We start from the raw sequence: 16,698 nt of genomic DNA on the forward strand, positions 1-16,698 counted from the left end.
GGAATTATGCCACTAATGTCAGCAGCAAGCTGTCTTAGTATGAAAATAAAACTAATAACCTGAAATAATAAATGTTAAACACTTGGGCCCTGGAAATTTGCTGGCCAATAATCCTTGCACTTATGCCAGGATTGCGCCTGCTTGTGACCTCTGCTGTTTTCCCCCGTCAGAGTATGTAGGGTCAGGAGTGGAAGGATCCAGTGGTGGGTGTCCACACAGCTATGGCTCCCTTCTTGTACAGCAGGCTGTAAATACAACATAGATGTCTGGGTCCAGGTGGTTCCCCCAGAGAAATTTCTTGATGGTGCTCCCTGCAGCTCCATTTCAAGGGTCAAGGAGGCCTCTAATTTTATATATTTTTTTAAAGCAACTTCTCCCCTTTTTAGGGGTCCAGGCCTTGAACTTGGCCTGACCCCAAGATGGACTCCACAACTGCCACTGGGCCAGCCAATCACCTGGTACCTGTGCCGACCCTACACTTGGCCACTTTTAAAGGCCGAAGTCATTGGAACCTCTGACATAGGAAGTCCTGAACCCCCCACCCCAACCCTTTCCTACGTCAATGGCCAAGTTTGGTCCAGGCGGGTGCTCTGTCCCAACTAGCCAACATGAATGCTTTGACGCTAGGCTAGGACCTGGTGTATATGGATCAACCAATGTTCGCTGTAATTTTTTTTGGGTGCGCGGCCCCTTTAAACTTCCACACACGCGCCGGTTTTCCATTCAGAAACTGGCAGGGGGCCTGCGTGGGAGCTTCAGACAGATGCGCAGGAAAATTGGTCCCAACCTACTCGCTAGCTCATCCTCCACAGTTACAGCGGGGTATGCCAGAAGGGTGCACCCTATCTTCCTACACTCAAATTTTTATTTTTACTCTATATATAATATAACCTACTTTATTGTGTACCCTGCTTATTTGTAAAGTAAAAGTTGAAAATATTTTCCTTGCTTTGTTTCCTCTGCTTGCTAAGTCATGCATCCCGCTTAGAAGTGGGCTCCACACTGGTGGAGAAAAGGACTCCAGTTTGCTGAAAACCAGCACCAGAGGCTTTTTTTGCCAGTTCAAGTCCAGAACTCTGCAGATTGACATGACTAAATTGATCTTTGATACAATTTTCCAGCATCAAATACTCGAGCACTATTGAAAGAAAGACTTGCATTTCTAAAGCGCCTTTCACGACCACTGGACTTCCCAAAGCACTTTACAGCCAATGAAGTGCTTTTTGAAGTGTCACTGTTGTAATGTAGGAAACGTGGCAGCCAATTTGCGCACAGCAAGCTCCCACAAACAACAATGTGATAATGACCAGATCACCTGTTGTATTGATGTTGATTAAGGAATAAAAGTTGGCTAGGACGCCGGGGATAACTCCCCTGCTCCTCTTCGAAATAGTGCCATGGGATCTTTACATCCACCTGAGAGAACAGACAGGGCCTCGGTTTAATGTCTCATCCGAAAGACGGCACCTCTGACAGTGCTGCACTCCCTCAGCACTGCACTGGAGTGTCAGCCTAGATTTTTGTGCTTAAGTCTCTGGAGTGGGACTCAAACCTACAACCTTCTAACTCGAAGGCAAGAGTGCTACCAACTGAGCCATAGCTGACGCTGGGTACTTTTGTACTACAGGTTGAGCGTCCCGAATCCGGCAACCTCGGGACCGAGGCTGAGCCCAAGCCGGTTTTCGTGTTTTTCCGGACTTTGGAACGTGTTTCTGATGTCCGAAGTCCGGAAACGCCCGAGCCCAGGTTGCGATATTTCCAGACTTCAGACATCATAAACATGTTCCGAGTCTGGAAATGCCTGGGCCCAGGTTGCGATATTTCCGGTTTTTGGTAAGCCTCCCTCAGGGTGTCTGGATTCCGGAACATTTTACGGATTCAGGACGACCCCGCCACCAATCGTCATGGAGTCTGGATTCTGGAACTCCGGATTTTGGACGCTCAACCTGTATTGTAGGTACTTTTTCCATCTTTGGCGCTGGTAGTCAGGCAAGACAACTTGTTTGTGGCCCAACGGAGGTTAAAATATGTTTCACTTGTTCCTTTAATGTATTTTAGCCTGTGCTGCAATGTCAGAGGTGCCATCTTTCGGATGAGACATTAAACTGAGGCCCCATCTGCCCTCTGCCACTCTCTCGGGTGGATGTAAAAGATCCCATGGCACTATTTGAAGATGAGCAGGGGAGTTCTCCCGGTGTCCTGGCCAATATTTATCCCTCAACAAACACCTAACTCAGATGATCTGGTCCTTTATTTAATTGCTGTTTGGGAGCTTGCTGTGCGCAAATCGGCTGCCGTGTTTCCAGCATTACAACAGTGACTACACTTCCAAAAAAACTTAATTGGCTGTGAAGCGCTTTGGGACGCTCTGAAGTTGTGAAAGGAGCTATATAATTACAAGTCTTTCTTCTTTCTAAACCCTTCTTTACTGCCCGAATACCTCTACTGTTATAACCTGATAGTTCTTAAATGACAGACCGGTTCCATTTGGAAACAAACACTGCAAAATTCAAATTTATGGCACAATATGCCTTTTAGACATAACCCACAGCACCTTTTTTTTTATTTTTCAGTTTATAGTTTTACAACTAGAACTCCTAAATTGATTCCAAGCACAACTGGTGCCAACTACACCCACCATATTTACAGTTCAGCTGGTGTGACAGATGCGATCGTGAGCCTCCTGCATCTGTCACTGTACCATGTGCTGCCTGGGAAATGGGGTCAGGCTGCAAGTGGCTCCGCTTGATTATATTCATGTGTTTGACAGATCAGTGGTAAAATTAGTGATTCCATCAACAAGAGTGTCAAATTAAGCTACACAGTTCCTTTAATAAATCTATAAAAGTAGCAAGGCTGTGTAAAAATTTGTAGTTAATACCAAGTTTTGGAATGATGTCAATGAAGTATATCTGTAGGCGAAAAATACACTTTTAATGATTTTTCAAAACCCATAAATATTGATTTTTATTTTTAGGCACATGATGCTAGACCATAATATAAAGAGTTGCCAGTTCTTTGAATTCTGCCATGTAATATATAGTTCATACAGTTTGTGTTTGGTTTTGAAAACAAATAATTCCAGTGCTGATAGAGTGCTCACATTTCTGATGTAGCTAACTTTCTGATCTGAAGATGTTGGTGGAGTGTTGTCTAACATGGTGTTACTGGATTCTTGCATACCAGTATAAAATACATTTTTGGAGACCCTGCTAACGTTAAAAGATTAGAAATAAAGTTCCCAGGTTGTCCAGTAGACCACTAGGAATTTTTTTAAACTTCACATTGCAGGTTGTTACATACTTGCCGCCTAAATTTGATTTGAGCAACTTCCCTCTTCAGTTACACCTGAATTAACTTGTATCAACATCAGTGCTGTTTTATGCAATGATCAAGGTTTTAAATAAAGCTGCTGATGTGCTGATTTAAGTGTAACAGTTATGCAACAGTATGTAAGGAACCAAGTACAACTGAGTGACAACTTGTATGCAGATTGGAAATTTCCCTTTTAGAGTCCAAATCTGTTATCAGCTCATCTGTACAGACTTGATTCATTTGGCATGTCCAGTTGCCATTGACCAAATTGTGAGTTCATTCCTGGTCAAGGAGGCACAAGGGAAATATTCAAGTCCTGGAAGTTGCAGAAAAGCCCACTGGACTGATCCCCCATTTCAGATGGTTGAGTTTTGAGGTGAGGCTAGAAAACGTAGAAGGCGAATGAGAAGGGCTATTGTAGAGGTATATAGAAGTAGATACTAAGTACAATAAAAAAGGTAAATCTGCAACACTATTTTAAGTTAAACCACAGCTGCAGGACAAGGGATATAGGTATGACTGATAGACAAATTCAGGACTGACTCCTGAAAACAATTCTTCATATAAATTGGCCAATGCCCAGATTAGTCTTGATTTGAGCACAAATTAAAAAACATCTGCAGGGGTGATTTACAAATGAGTAACTGGTTCTTATATAAACAAGGGATGGAGTTTTCTACTTCTCCGTTTGTCATCCCTCAATTTTTCACCCATTTTGCAGGTTGGTGAGCGCAGAAGCATAAAACCCTGGTCAAGACTTTTAATTATTTTATTAATATTATGTTTGATTGGTTGACTTTGATGGTGTTCCTGGTAGTAGTTGGAAAGATCTTGTATAACTTTACATGCGGAACATTTTAAACAACAATCATTATTTTGAAGCAAAGATGAGCTTTGAGCTCTTTGTCGCTTTTATAGACTCTCTTTCTCATTTGGCTGTTGGAAATAGGATTAACTTTGTGATAAATCAAATTGTAACTGGGTAGGAGGTCAGATGCGTAAGAGGGAACTACTGCTCATTGCTAATACCTCTGAGACAATTTCCTCTTTCTCGCTTACTGCCAGAATTTTCCAAACAGCTGCCCATGTTTCCACCTTTGCAATGCAATTAAATCAGATTCAGATTTCCAGAGCTCTAGGGAGCTGACCTATTGGCCATTGCAGTGCCAACTAGAATGGCAAACTTAAATCTGCTGATTTAACTGCAAGGGCAGACAAGCAGCTGCTGACCAACAGGTTCTGGCAACAGGTGAGTTCCAAATGAGGCAACTTTGAGAAAATTGCCTTTTGCCTCTCCTAGGTTGAACTTGGTGGCTTGCTTGTCCGTGTTTGCTTTGCAGTTAAATTAATAAATTCACATTTGATGTGTTCCCAGAGAACTGCTCCAATAGTTACCACGGTCACCAAATGCAGACCCCAAATAGGTTGCCAAATTTCAGCCCAAGCCCGCCCCAAGGTCATGGGAATATGGAAACAGGAGTAGGCCATTCAGCCCCTCGCGCTTGTTCCGGCATTCAACGAGATCATGGCTGGTCTGTATCCTAACTCCATCCATCCGCCTTGGTTCCGTATCCCTTAATACGCTTTGGCTAGCAAAAATCTATCCATCTAAGATTTCAAATTATTAATTGAGCTAGAATCTTCTGCTTTTTGTGGGAGAGAGTTCCACGCTTCAACACCCTTTGCGTGTAGAAGTGTTTCCTAACTTTCTCCTGAGTGGCCTAGCTCTGATTTTAAGGTTATGTCCCCCTTATCCTAGACTCGCCCACCATCAAGGCAAAGGCAATAAGATTACCTCATTCAGGTTGGGCTTGCTGCTGAAGCTCAACTACCAGTGCCTCACTTGTTTACAGTTAAATCAGAAGATTCAAATTTCCCATACATCAGGGAGCTGCCCCTTCAGTTACAATGAGTTCCCTAGAGTGCGGGAAGTTTTAATCATTAATTTTAATGTGCATACTTGCTGTGTTAATAACGCCTTCCATTCGCCTTCGCCCGATGTTTTAACGCAAATCAACAGTGTGACCAAATATTGTGCCTGATACAAAGGAGATTCAGATAGAGTTGAATTTAAAAACTAGATGGTGTTCTACTCTGGTCTAGCAGGAAATTGAGCACTAACCTTTTAGTACAAAACTGTCATCTTGAAGTAAATGAGCCTTGAGCCGACTGAACATTTAGTGCCATCTGGTGCCTAAGGTCATCATAGAATCAGTGTTATTTTTCAGTTAAGAAGAAAGCCATGACACATGTAGCCTGGAGGCCAATTGTTTTTCTTGTTGAGCTGTTGGATTTTGTACAGCACAATTGCTTATTTTTTAATGTTTGCATTCGACCAAAGCAGCTATTGGTTGTTTTAGTGATTAGAATTTCTATTAATAAATACATTGCTATTAACATCAAAGCATAGCTTTTTTTTTCTCATTAATTCTCATGATGTGGGCAATACTGGCACTTATTGGTGGTGGGCTGCCTTCTTGAACCGCTGATCGTGGTTTGACACAACCAAGTGCCTTTCTAGACCACGTCAGAGGGCAGAGAGTCACATACAGGCCAGATTGGGTAAGGATGGTAGATTTCATGCTCTAAAGATCATTGGTGAACCAGTTGGGTTTTTACGGCAAACCGACTGTTTCATGGTCAATTTTATTGATATCAGCTTTTTCTTTTCTAGATTTTTTTTGAACTGAATTTAGATTCTCAAACAGCAAAGGAGGGATTTGAACTTAACTTCTCTAGATTACTAGTCCAGTAACATAACCACCACACTATTGTAATCTAAGGAACAAATCTGTAAGCTCGATTGTTTCTGTTTTACACAATGGTGTTCCTCCAGGCTTTCTAAACATAAGACTTCACTGAATATATTTTCCTCAATTTGCTAATTTTAGCAAAAATGAGTATATAGCAGTGTTTCTTGCTTTGTACTGCTAAATTTAGCAAATGGATTAAATTATGCCCCAACAATTTAATGTTCTAAGTGTACTGTCCTCCCTACGTGTATGTGTCTGTACGCAGTTAGACAGCCAGCCAAACTCCTTTCAATAACGACATGGGAGTCAGGATGTAGCGTCCAAGCTCCGGTGTTTAATAATGCCACACTTGCATGAGGTCAATGAAACAATACAAATCAGTTGCATTGGGTTGGAGTAAAACTGAGAAAGAAAAAAGAAATAAATGCACCTTGCTACATACATACATGAGATATAACTAACATCTAAACATGAATATGTAATGAAACCATTCAACTCACAGGCAATGCTTTCGAAGGCGTAACAATGTAAGATTACAGCGGATTAACTTGCAGCACGCTCCATGCTGATGTGACCTCTTTGTTTGCTATCACTATACTACTTCCTGTTGAGTGACCCTACTGGCCATTTCCATTTACTGCCACCTACTGGCGGTAACAAAACGAAACTCCTGCAATTATAAGGCAGAACACTAGGTGAGATGTGCAATTAACCTAAATTAGGTCTTATATTAGTATAATTAATGTTAGCAGTAAACCAAGTTATAATTCATGGTTCACAATTACGGGACTTAAGAATTTTTATATCTCATGGTTAAATTGATTTTTTTAATCTGTCAAATGAGGAGAGCAGAGCAGGGGAGTTGGGTCAGCATGGGAAAGCTGACCAGGGTTCAACTTATTGATTGCCTTTAAGATTTTGAATATCTCAAAAGGATCCTTTTTCATTTTCCTCTTCTCTACTGGGAACAGACTAAGGTGCTGTTGTGTCCCCCTTATAGCTCAAGGATCTGATACCCGTTATCAGACAGGTAGCCCATTATTGGAACATTTCCAGTACCATGATGTTCATCCTGTAATATGATGATCAAAACTGCACACACTGCTCTAGATGAGGATGAACCAATGCCCTGCATAACTCTTATATTTGTTACACTATAAAACCCAAGATCCTGTAAGCCTTATTTACTGCTGCTACTCACTGTGTAGATATTTTCAATTATCAGTCTCCTAACATCCCTAAATGCTTTTCTTGTGACGTTTCATGTCGACTAACACCTATTAGCCTATAATTGCACTGCTTATTCTTCTTCACTAGTCTCATCAGTTTTCAGTTGTTGATAATTGAATTTCATTTGCCATGTCTCAACCCAGTTTCCCTAATCTATCTCCATCTGCACCTGATCTGCCTGCCCAAGCCACCTTGTGCCATGGCAAATTTTGACCATTTTGTCTCTATTCCCCACTTCCAAATCATTAATATTTGAATGTGAATAGCAAAAGTCTTTGGACACCGAACTAATCGCTTCCAGCCACTCCAGTGCAGCTCCATGCACAACCACTGTCCGTCTACCATAGCAAAATACTGCGGATGCTGGAAATCTGAAATAACAACAGAAAATGCTGGAAGCACTCAGCAGGCCAGGCAGCATCCGTGGAGAGAGAAACAGTTAACGTTTCAGGTCTGGGACCCTTCATCAGTTGTGATGAAGGGTCCCAGACCTGAAACGTTGGGCTGTATTTTGCCAGCCCCGAGGAGGCGGGTATGGAGGCGGGACTGCCAGTAAAGTTGCAGAATGTGGGGGCGGCTGGCAAACCCGCCTCCGTGCCCTTTTGCCAGGAGGCGGGAAGCCGTCCTGACCCGGGTCCCGTCTCCTCGAGGCAGGAAAGGGATTAAATCCTTTTAGCTGCCTGTTAACTGGTAGTTAACAGGCAGAAAAAAGGATTAGTCCAATTTTGCCTTTTCAACTGCAGGCTTTCCGACCTCGGAGAACCCTGTCGGGTTGGAGGAGACGTGAAGGAGGTCGGAGGGGTCTGAAAGTGAGATGTAGAGGTGAGTGATGGGTGCAAGTGTGGAGTGGTAAGTATGTAAAGTGAGTGTAAATTGTTAAAAAAATTTCACTTATCTTTTGTTTCTGCTTACAGCCTTCATCCACTCTGGATCGGGAGTCCCGACATTTTCCTTGTAGATTTCACAACTGGCTGTTGGATCCTCCGAACCAACAGTCATCTGAAATCTACAAAGTAGAAAGGTTTGATGAGTCCTGAACACAAGGGCTCATCAAACTACACAGAATGTCAGTGTTTGACAGCTTCACAGAGCTGTCAAACGCTGACATTTCTTCTTTCAAGAAATCTTGACAGATGGCACGTCAGACATTGGTGTGCTCTGTCAGTGACTTCCCCCTAATTGGCCTGCTGAGCCCGCAGGGCGGGCTTAACAAGGTCAATCATGGAGAAATCCCGCTGATTGGCCAGAAGTTGATGGAGGCGGGACTTAGACCCAACAAGCAGCAGTCCCGCCTTCAACTCGTCTCCATTCACAAAATCCAGCCCGCTAATCCTGTTCTCCCGCCCTCTGTCTACTTTGATGCAGCAGTTGCTAATCCACTTCAGTAACTGCAAGCCTCATCATCATTATGTTTTCTTTGTTGACTGATGCTTTGCAATGACTGGACATACTAGTTTGGAGCATACCATCACACCCAGATCTTTCAATCTCTCCCCTAGCTAGTTTAATACCATTTATGAAGCATATGGGCCCTGTTTTACCCACCAACATTTAACTCATTCCACACGTGTATTGTATTTCATCTGACAATTCTGTACTTTGCAATTTCGCCTAGTTCCTTTTACAGTTCCTTGGCTGCTTCACCAGATTCAGCTGCTTCCCCCAATTTAGTAGCGTTTGTGAACTAACCTTGCATTGCGTTTATGAAGCCAGGTTGTTTATGTAGATTTAAATACAACAAGGATTCCAGTCAAAATCCTTGGTGCTTTCCACTTAATGCATCTGACATCACTCCCCTATATAGTACCTACTGCTTCCCCTCTTTCAGTCAGTTCCTTATCCACTCCAACGTTTACCTGGAAGACCCACTGCATTAACCATGAAGCATATGGTAATTGATCAAAGACTTTCTGGGAGTCCAGTTAGATGACATGATGCAGGTTTCCAACATCCATTTAGATTGTCACTTCCTGAAAAAAGTGAAGAAGGTTGGTCAGTCATGATCGACCCCTTCTGAAACCACCTTCACTGCCATTTATTTGGTTATTTGCATAATATAGGCAGCCCTCAAGTTTGTTCCTGATGATCAAATCCATTATTTTGCCAGTTATCCATGCAATTAATATGGGTCTATTCTTTATTTGGTTGCCTTTTTGGGAAATGGATACCACTTACTCCTATTCCAATGAGACCTCTTCTGTAATTATTCATTCCTTCATTCATTATGACTGGCAACGCTTTGTAAGTTTAATCCCCAGTCTCACTTAGTACCCTTGGGTATACACCCTCAATCCCTGGTGATTTATTGGTTTAAAATCTTTTCAGTCTGTCTAGGACCTTCATGTGTGATGTCAAGGCCATTAGGTTTGGTTGTAGAACTTCCTATAATAGCATGTTACCAGTGCCTTTTGTAGAGAATAGTTCATTTAGTGTATCAACTATTTTTAGTTCATCCTCAGTTTTAACCAAATTTGCATCTATAAGGGATCTCAATTCTTCTTTGATAGCTCTTGTTATAATATTGGAAGAATTTCTTACTGTTGTGTTTGAGTTCTACAACTATGCTCATTTCCAATTTCTTCTCTGCCCCCTGACTTCTGATTTTACATTTTTGATGGTTCTTGTACTCTTCCAGATGGCTTTCCTCACCATTTTTCTAATAGGCTTTGTAAAGGTTTTTTTCCCTCTCCACTCCATATTGTCTTGTTAATCAATTTAATTAACACTTGTTTAGTCTGCACTTAAAGATACTCAATTTATCATCAACTGAGATTTTCTTGAGTAATTTTTTTCTCACCCCCAGTTGAATTGATTATTCCCTTGAAGTTGATCCTTTTAAAATAGCATATCTGATGGTTTGGGGTATTAGTTTATCCAAATCATAATTTAAACACATTTTGATCATTTCAATTCCCAGTATGCAATCTTCGTCCTCTGGCATTACTAAGGTTAGATGTAAGTCACTACTTGTGACATTCCTAATGCATGAGGTCAGGAACTAGTCTCGCATTACATTTACTAGCTCAGATTCTAGACCACGTGGGATTTTCCAGTTAATATTAACTTTGGTTAAAATCCTCCATTAGTATGATCTTCCTATTTGCACATATCCCTTATCCCTTCATACAGTAACCTGTCCTTTGGCCAAACGTTCGGTCACTTGTCCTAATGTCTCTGTCTTTTTCAATTTTTGTCTGATTATGCTCCTCTGATGTGCCGTGGGACATTTTACTACATTATAGGCGCTATATAAATGCATGTTGGTAATCTATAGCAAATCCCAAAAATTGAGTCGTGCCCCCTTTGGGGCGCTAACTTCGCCGGGTCACTTTTTAGCGCCCCAAAAAAATTAGCACCCCTGCAGCCGAAATTGAGTGGTAGCTCCCCAAGAGGGAAGTGGGGCGCTATTGGAAGCGCCTCGCCACCCGCTTGGGGCGCTGCGAGGGAATATCGCGGCACTATGTGCTGCAGCGTCATGTGGCACTCGAAGTGCCGGGCTCATGGAGCGCAGCTGGCACTCCGCATGGGGGGGATGCTCAGGAGGCCAGGGACAGCAGCGGAGGCAGGTGGTGAGCAACAAAAATGGCCGTCCAGCACCTCACCTTTAAATAGCGCTGCCCCGGCCGCAGGCAGGCCCCCCTGACCCCGTCGGACATGGCGTCCGTCAGTAAGTCAGGGGGCGCAACTGAAGATCGCGAGCGGGGCACTGCGCACGGCAATGATGTCATCGCCGGCAGCGCAGCGCCACGGGGTGCTAATGGTTACCGCCGCCGCTAACCTCCTGCTGAATTTTGCGGGAGGTGTTGGCGGCGCCGCGCCCGGGCACTAGTTGCTTTCAGGACGCTAACAGGAGGTGCAAAGTGCCTGTACCAACTCTGTAAAAGTGCAAACCACTTTTCCCTGCCCTTTCCTAGGAACAGGAGTAGGCCATTTCCCCATATCTGCTTTTTATATTCTTCCCTTTTAAAAGCCACTGGATTCTACTGCCATCGCTGTGTTTCTGGTAGGACGTTCCAAGTCCTAAAAGCCTCTACCTCAAAATATTATCCTAACCTTTCCCTTTTTTTGGTGATGAGCTTAAATTTATGCCCTTGAGTTACTAACTCATTGACCAATGGAAATAGTTTTTCGCTATTTATATTACTCAAAACTCTTCTTAATTGTGAACACCTCTGTATAACTCCTCTTAGCCTTTACCTTTTGTGAAAGTGCTTCAGATTCTCTAGTTTCTGTTAATACTAAAGCCATTTATCACTGCTATCATCTTAGTGAGTCTCTTCCGTACCCGCTCCATGACCTTGCCATCCTCTCTAAAGTGGGGGGGGGGGGGGGCGGGAAATCTGGACATAGTATTCCAACTGCAAATGAACCAGTGATTTGTATAGATTTAGCATTACCTCTGCTTTTTACTCGGCCCCTATAAAACCTAAGACCCCATCTTTGTTTTTCATTGTAGCTTGATCAACTTGTCCTCACATTTAAAAATTTGCATTTCTGAACCCCTTAAGAGTCTCTACTCCTTTTAAAGTTTTACAATTTAATCTCCCTCTCCCATCCCCGATTTTATTTTTTTTAAAACACTAAACATTAATTTTACCCGAATAAAACTTTTGAAATGAATCCTTTAGCTTTTCTTCAAGTAATTTGGAAAGAACGGACCATTGAAGTCTGAAGATAAACATTGCTCCTGTTGGGCTGACAAATTCCTATTGATTGACTGGGAAATTGTGCAGCTGCATGTGGTGAGACTGCAGAGTCTCCCCTTAGCTTTCACAATCGTAGCTCTGGGCAAAAATAGCTAGTCCAAGGCTTTTGAGAGAGGCTGAGGCAATCAAATTAAAACATGAGTGATGGTAGACAAAGGCACAAGATCATTTTATAGTAAAATGTAATGATTTTATTTTGAAATATGTTTTTATTAAGTTACAAGCCTTATATTAAGCTTGTGGTCAGTTGATATGGGGAGGAATGGAAGTAGAAAGGTTTGTCAAAGTCTTTTGAGCAATTTGGTTTGCTTGGTTCGCCTTCGCCTTTTTAAGAAATTTGCATATTGCTAAATTAGAATTAATAAATTTGAATCACAGTTAATCCATTTGTATTTCAGCCAATCAACTCGAAGAAATTTGAATTCAGCTTGAATAAATGAATGTATTTCAATAACAGCTGATTGGCACTGCAAGAATTTCAATAACTTGAATATTATTTGAATTTTTTTTTAATCCAATTATTTACATAATTGTGTGGAAACCTTGGGGCATGTTTTCCCATTCCTGTAGCTGGGGCAATTGGATCGCCTGAATGCAGGGAATACCGGAAAATCAAGTGGGGGTGCAGTGCACTCTGTAAAGGAACCCAAACTATTTTCTGTCTATTTAAATGAATGGATAATAATAGGACAGGCCATATTCGGTGATGTGTGCTCCTCCCCACCAGACTTTCCTGTATTGGCTGCACCCAGGTGATCTAATAGCCTTAGGTACAGGAAAATGTGCCCCTATAAATCAGTGACCTTGATTGTTATAATTTGTTTGATTATGTATGTAGATTTTATCTGTTTTAAAAGCACATGATGCAGAGAAAGATTGTAGGGGAGGATGTTTGAAGATGTATAGGAGGTAGGATGTGAGTACTGGAAAGATGTATGGTGAAGCATTGGGAGGTGGGTGACGTAAGGGGCAGTATTGGGTTATAAGAGCATTGTGGAGGCGGATCATTGAGTGTGAAAATGTGATGGGGAGGGCACTGATGGGGTGAGAATTCTGGATTATGGTGGTGTGGAGAGGGTGATGCTGGGGAATGTTGTTGGATCCTGATGCTTGGGTGCACTGAGTAGAGGGTATGAAGGAGTAGAAAGAGATCTTGAGATGTGGGAGCACTGGGATGGCAGTAACAAGGTATGGGACATTGGGGAGGGAATGTTGCTGGGAGTGGGAGTAATTGGATGGGGATCCTAGTGGGCAGGACAGTGGATTTCAGGCTGCCAATTGAGAAAAGCACAGTAAATAGAGTCTTTGGCAATTGTGGGTCAACAGTGAGTGGCTGGGGTGGGAGTAAGGCACTGGTGTCTGGTGGGGGGAGGGTGGAACGGGAGTGGCAAGAGACAGGTGGTGGAAGCAGGGAGGGCGGAACAAGCTAACCACCCCAGGATGCTATTTACCTATGCAAAGCCGTTAATCTATTATGTGGTACATTATCATACAGTATCGAGCAAGTGTCAAACACCATAGGGCAATTTTAATCCTACAAGCCCAGCAGTTAAAATGGTCAGCGTGACTTAACCGCCGATGTTCGCTATGATTCTGCCATCTTCAATTTTACCTTGGTCGGCAAGAGCACCTGCATGAAGTTGGCCGGGTCCTTCTTCAAATATGCAGAACAGGGTCTGATGACATCAATTTTAATTTTTACTGGGTAATTAGAGATGGTATAAAACTAAAAGGGCTTATACGAAATCAAAGAACAGTAGAGATCCTGTGGATTTGGGGGGCTATAAAGTACAGCAAAGGGATACAACGAAAGTGGTAAGAGCTGCAAAAAGGGAATTCGAGAAAAAGCTTGCAAGGAATATCAGGGATAACATTAAAGGTTTTTACAATATATTAAGAGAAAGAGGGTGACTACGAGTACAGAGCGCTTGGAAAAACAGTGACTGGATCGGACAAAGTCAACATGGATTTACAAAAGGTAAATCGTGCTTGACTAAACTACTGGAATTTAGTGAGGATGTAACTGGTAAAATAGATAAGGGAGAACCAGTGGCTCTGGTGTATTTGGACTTTCAGAAGGCTTTCGATAAGGTCACGCATAAGAGATTAGCGTGTAAAGTTAAAGCACATGGGATTGGGGGCAAGGTACTGACTTGGATAGAGAACTGGTTGGCAGACAGGAAGCAAAGAGTTGGAATAAACGGGTCTTTTTCCAAGTGGCAGGCAGTGACTAGTGGGGTACCGCAGGGATCGGTCCTAGGACCCCAGCTATTCACAATATATATTAATGATCTAGACGAGGGAACTAGATGTAATATCTCCAAGTTTGCAGACGACACAAAGCTAGGTGGGCGTGTGTGCTGTGAGGAGGATGCCGAGAAACTCCAGTATAATTTGGACAGGTTGGGTGATTGGGCAGATGCAGTATAATGTGGATAAATGCGAGGTTATCCACTTTGGTGGCAAAAACAGGAAGGCAGATTATTATCTGAATGGCAATAGATTGGGAGAAGGGGAAGTGCAACGAGACCTGGGTGTCCTTGTGCACCAGTCGCTGAAGGTAAGCATGCAGGTGCAGCAGGTGGTTAAGAAGGCAAATGGTATGTTGGCCTTCGTAGCGAGAGGGTTTGAGTACAGGAACAAGGATGTCTTGCTGCAGTTGTACAGGGCCTTGGTGAGGCCGCACCTTGAGTATTGTGTGCAGTTTTGGTCACCTTATCTGAGGAAGGATGTTCTTGCCGTGGAGGGAGTGCAGCGAAGATTCACCAGGCTGATACCTGGGATGGCAGGAATGACGTATGAGGAGAGATTGGGTCGATTGGGCTTATACTTGCTGGAGTTTAGAAGAATGAGAGGGGATCTCATTGAAACTTATAAAATTCTAACAGGACTAGACAGACTAAATGCAGGAAGGATGTTCCCAATGGCCGGGGAGTCCAGAACCAGGGGTCACAGTCTAAGGATAAGGGGTAAGCCATTTAGGACTGAGATGAGGAGGAATTTCTTCACCCAGAGAGTGGTGAACCTGTGGAATTCTCTACCACAGAAGGCAGTTGAGGCCAATTCATTAAATATATTCAAGAAGGAGTTAGATATATTTCTTAAGGGTAAAGGGATCAAGTGATATGGGGAGAAGGCAGGGACAGGGTACTGAATTTGGATGATCAGCCGTGATCTCATTGAATGGCGGAGCAGACTCGAGGGGCCGAATGGCCTACTCCTGCTCCTATCTTCTATATTTCTGTGTGGGCCCTGTAATGACACATGCAGGTATTATTGTAATTGGAAATCAGGAAATGGTAGACTTACTAAATTGCTACTTTTATATCAGTCTTTACAGAAGAGGATTGGGATAAAGTACCAGAGATACAGGAAAACTAAAAATAAATCAGGGGGAGGAACTAACTAGATTCAATATAAGTTTTTAAAAATGGTAATGGAGAAACTAATGAAATTTTCCAGGACCCGATGGTTTCCACACCAGGATATTAATAGTAGGTGAGGAAATTGTTGATTCATTAGTATTGATTCAGGAATTGTCGCCTTGGATTGGAGAACTGCTAATGTCACTCCATTATTTGAGAAGGGTAGGAGTGATAACTAGGAAATTATAGGTCTATTAGTTTAATGTCAGTTATGGAGAAGATACTAGAATTTGTTATTAGGGAGAGAGTGACTGAGCATTTGGACAAATATGAGCTGATCAGAGAGAGCCGGCATGATTTGGAACGGGTAAGTCCTGTCTAATGAACCTAGTTGAATTTTTTGAGGAGGTAACAAACATGGTAGATAAGGGAATGTCCATGGATGTTGGCATGGATGGGGAATTGGTTAGGAGCTAGGAGACAGAGAGTAGGGATAATGGGTATGTCCTCAAATTGGCAGGATGTGGCTAGTGGTGTTCCCCTGGGGATCTGTAATGGGGCCTCAGCTTTTCAGTATATTGATAAATGGCCTGGATGAAGGGATGGCGAGCCGTATATCCAAGTTTTCTGATGGCACTAGGTTAGGTGGCACAGTAAATAGTGTAGATGGGAGCGAAATATTGCAAAGGGACATTGATTGATGGAGTGAGTGGGCAAAACTGTGGCAGATGGAGTTCAATGTAGGAAAGTGCGAGGTCATCCGCTTTGGATCTAAGAAAAAAAATCAGAGTATTTTCTAAATGGTGAGGAGCTAGGAACTGTGGATGAACAGAGAGATTTAGGGATCCAAGTACAGAAATCACTAAAAACTGGGGGACAGGCACAAAAACTAATTAAAAGGCTGATGGAATATTGGCTTTTATCTCAAGAGAGCTGGAATACAATGGAGTGGAAGTTTTGTTACAGCTGTACAAAGCTTTGGTTAGACCCCAACTGGAGTGCTGCATTCATTTCTGGACACCCCACCTCAGGAAGGATATATTGGCCTTGGAGGGAGTGCAATGCAGACTCACCAGAATGATACTGTGGCTAAAAGGGTTAAATTGTGATGACAGGTTGCATAGACTAGGCTTGCATCAGCTGGGCAGGGCACAGGGTTCCCTCGAGTGCAGGACCCATGTGGGAATCAGGGTTCTTCATATCCAGTCCATGGCCTACTGAACAGAAAAGGTTTGAACATCAGTGTTATCCAGGATAAGGGATTCCACAGTCCACAGTGCCCACATTATTTGAAAATAGTTTTCACGTAACCAGGACTAACCTTTGAAA

General features: G+C 42.7%; 1 protein-coding gene across 3 annotated transcripts in view; it reads left to right on the forward strand.

Annotated features, from left to right (window-relative positions):
* Window positions 1–16,698, forward strand: part of LOC147124569 (xanthine dehydrogenase-like) — a 268,524-nt gene that overhangs the window by 122,463 nt on the left and 129,363 nt on the right. The gene's annotated exons all lie outside the window — the stretch shown is intronic.

Source organism: Somniosus microcephalus, chromosome 1 (genome assembly GCF_052327205.1).
Source record: "Somniosus microcephalus isolate GS21.2 chromosome 1, FLI_Smic_1.0, whole genome shotgun sequence".
In the NCBI taxonomy this organism is placed as follows: domain Eukaryota; kingdom Metazoa; phylum Chordata; class Chondrichthyes; order Squaliformes; family Somniosidae; genus Somniosus; species Somniosus microcephalus.